A 4,314-nucleotide genomic window follows, 5' to 3' on the forward strand; every position below is an offset into this window, starting at 1 on the left:
TTCTGTTAGCACGATATCTCAAAATTGCCGCGAACTACGCACATGTCCACTTCAACGAACATTTGGCTTGGCTTGGAATAGTCACAGTAAGCTTTTCAACACGCTCGGTCATGCGTGAAGTCATCTACGCGCAATTTTGGGTTTTTACATAATTGGTCATAGCCTAACAAATTGCCATTTCGAAATCGTATTAATTAAGCATTAACTTCAGGTTAATGTTGAATGTACTGTAATGTACCCTAATTTTACGCGTGCGCTTCATAACGCATAATGTTTTCACCATGCGCCGAGAACATACGAAAGCTAGAAATTATGTTTTTGGTTTTTTTTTACATATTTTGGGTTCCTGACATTGATTTCACACATTTCCAATAACAATGACTGCATCAAAAATAGTGAACTTTGCGCGCGTTTGTGCCGATATACAGTGAAATTATGCTAAATTCAGGCCGATTTTTAAACAGTTATCCTTAGGATGAAAGGTGACCCCCCAATTTTTGTTATATATTCTGAAAGCACATGAGTTGTAAATGTAATTTTATAGATCATAATGGCTGATCAAACTTTGTGACGTCATCATATTGCCATCTGAATTCAAAAAATTAAATTTTATCTATGACGTCATTTTTTAAAATACGCATTTGAGCATATCTTGTTTATCCTTGATCGATCGTCTCCCAACTTTGAGTATGTTATAGCTGAGACAATTCTCCTTCATGTATGTGACTTCTTCTTACATTTTGATGATGTCATCATGGTCAAAATAAATGTTTTTTTCTGACCCCCCCCCCCCTAATCTTTCTTTCCTCAAAACTTTGATGACCCCATAATCATCCTAATCATTCATCATTTCCGAATAATTAAATAGGCATACAATTTAGGTTAAGGTTGAATGTCAGGTATCTTAATTTTCCAACAATTATATATATGCTTAAAATTATGCCTATTTTTAATCAATTATTACTCCTTAGGATGAAAGGTGATCCCCAATTTTTATTACATATTCTGAAAGCACATGGGTTATAGATAAGATTTTATAGATCATTATGGCTGATCGGACATTGTGACGTCATCATATTGCCATCTGAATTCAAAGAAACTTAATTTTCATCTATGACGTCATTATTTTTCTATATATTTGAATGTATCTCGCGGCATCCTTGATTGATCGTCTTCCACCTGTGAGTATGTGATAGCTGAGACAATTCTCTTCCAGAAGTGTCCCTTTATTTTTCATTTTGATAACGTCATCATGGTCAAAAAGAATAAATTTTTGGAGCCCTTTTATCTCTCTTTCTTAGATGATATAAAAAAATACCACAACAGAGGGCAGCAGACTGTATTTTGACGCTATCAGACGGATAAATAATTCACATAAAGGGAAAATTTGTGTGGCATTACCAACAGGCGGTTTTAAAAACATTTGACAAGGTTTAATTTTGTGTGCCATTACCGTCCATGCGCACATCGTAACGTGCGCGTGCGATAAAATGTGAAAATTTTCAATATCACTTTTCAGATGATTTAAAGCATGTTCATTTCCACGTGCACAGCACATACTGAAGCTGGAAATTACGTTTTATTACGTATATTTTGGGTTCCTGACACTGTATTCATATCAGGAGTCAACTTTTTGTGCCATTGTGCTCACACGCATGCGTAAATCTTTTAAAATTCTCAAAATTACTTTTTTTTTAAATGTGAAAATTTTCAATATCACTTTTCAGATGATTTAAAGCATGTTCATTTCCACGTGCACAGCACATACTGAAGCTGGAAATTACGTTTTGTTACGTATATTTTGGGTTCCTGACACTGTATTCATATCAGGAGTCAACTTTTTGTGCCATTGTGCTCACACGCATGCGTAAATCTTTTAAAATTCTCAAAATTACTTTTTTTTTAAAAGTAATTAGAGCATATTTTAGCATATAAAACTTTTCAATCAGCACTGCGCGTGTCTCTTATACACATCTAGATGTGTATAAGAGACAGGTGATAGTATTAGCCATGAATGATATTCTTGACTTAGACCTAGACTTAAAAAGTACCTCAGCCTGCGACAACTCCACCGACTGGAGCAATATGCATGTGATGAAGGTACCGTACCTTGACCAGGGCCCGGAGCAGGGAAGGAGATGTTATGCCTCGACTATATACTGTATATCTCTGTAGTTGAGTAGATAATGAAGTAGAAAATGTCTTGCGATCTCGATAGATGTAAACAAACCCTAATACCCATTATAAGTCATGTGACCCGAGCCACCTATTCGGTCTATTGGAAAATCAGATTTTAAATATACAAAGTACTGGTTTTTCTGATTAATTACTATAAATGGTGCTATAATTATTATTATACAATATAAATTTTATATAATCAAATTTTTTTAATGTGAAGTCTCTGCAAGCGATTGACGATGCTACACTTGCTGATTGTTGGTGGTAGAATGGAGGTATTATATAATAGCTCTATGGTTGTACAGTAGTCTAAGTGTTGTTGTGCATCGTTTTCAAACAAATTGAATACATTGTCATTCGACAGAATATAGAATTTGCATGAAAACAAACACTTTACCTGAAGTATAACACAATTGTTAAAAACAATCTTATGTTTTCCTTAGAATTGTATTTGCCAACAACTGGAGTACAGTAGATCCCTTAATTATACAATAGCCATAATAATACCCATAGATGTGCAACTTCTTAGTGAAGAGTATTACTTGTAAAAGACTTAATATTTTCAATTTTTAAACACAATACATTATACTTTGTATGTGTGGATATTTTCTTTCATGTTATGTTATATATTAACTGTATGTAATATTTTTTTTAAGGTTTTAATTTATATCTTATTCATATTTGGTGTTCCTCTTCGTGATCTCTACCAGTTGACTGGTGCATTCACATCACAGTCTGATCAGATGCCTATATTTTTTTAAATATATCTGTAGGTTCATAAATAAAGAGTAATTTGTGTATGAAAAACAAATGAGAAAGAAAAGAATCTGATGGAAATTGTATTGTAGCTTCTCTTATTTTATTTCTATATCGGTTTGTCTCTTGGAGATTTACATTACTGATTGCAGGCAGTGTAATTTTTGCCCACATTTTGCACCCACTGTCTAAATTTTAAACAGAAGAAGCTCTGCCTGCGAACTGTACTGTACTGACATATATTGGAATACTGTTTTATATAATTTATATCCAACCTCAAACAAGACATATATCACTGTTTACACAATACAGATGAGGCTTGTCATGGCAAAATGGCACAAATCAGTATTGAGTATTTGTATAAAATAGGCAAGCTCAAACAATAATAATCAAGAGTTTGATCATGTCCCAGAGACTAAAATTCTGGAATCGGTCAATAAAACAGTTATTTCATGTTTATTAAGGTAGTTAATACCATTAAAAATGTACAGTATGCTTGATTATTGTAGAATGTGACTAAAGTCAGTGCTAAACCTAGGCACTGACTAGACCCAAAATAGGTTAACAAACGGGACTTGCAAATGAGACAATGTTCAGTCCTCAGTCTCTGGGTTAGTCAAGGCGAGTCGGTTATAAGCCTACTAATTACCGTCAACAAGCATGACCCAGGCAAGTTGATAGTGCCTCAACCAACACAGTTGTATAAGTAGGCGCTGGTTCAACGGCACGCTTATGATAATACGCCAGGTACTTGGCAACTGTTTTATGATGATTTTGAAATACTTAAATAAGATAACTGAGAAATAATTGGAGGTCTTCGTTAAACGAAAACCCTTTAAAATTTCACAGACGACCAAAAAAATTTGTGATTTTGAGAGAGCCTGGCGTATTATCATCAAAATAAAGGAGAAAAAAATAGGGGTCTTCATTTTTGGGTCTTGGGTCTTCGTTTTATAGACACCGTTCTGGTGGTGTAACAAGTCATATTCTCGGATAAGGACTAAAAACCGTAGGCCCAGGTAATTTGGCTTGTGTGCACTGAAAAGAACCCAGTACATTTTTCTTTGAGACGAGTAGGGGGTTACCCCGGTGTTCACTGGTTAGACAAAAAGACCCTTAGGGGAGACGAAAGTTACTGTATGAGCTAGTCCACACCTCATTCAAGCACTTTGAGACTCCTATAAGGCCCATAAAAATTATTAGTTTATCGCCCTATCAAAGAATAAAAACTGATGAGGAAGGGAGGTTTTTTTCCCCAACCTCGCCCCATTTTACCGATGTTGACAAGTAAATCAATTATTAGGGGACACATACATTAAAAGTCATTAGATATGAAATCAAATTTATATTTAAAAAATATGTTTTTGTTGTACCAATAAA

This window comes from Anneissia japonica, unplaced genomic scaffold, assembly GCF_011630105.1.
Source record: "Anneissia japonica isolate Jap-2015-1 unplaced genomic scaffold, ASM1163010v1 scaffold91707_len7297_cov202, whole genome shotgun sequence".
Taxonomy (NCBI): domain Eukaryota; kingdom Metazoa; phylum Echinodermata; class Crinoidea; order Comatulida; family Comatulidae; genus Anneissia; species Anneissia japonica.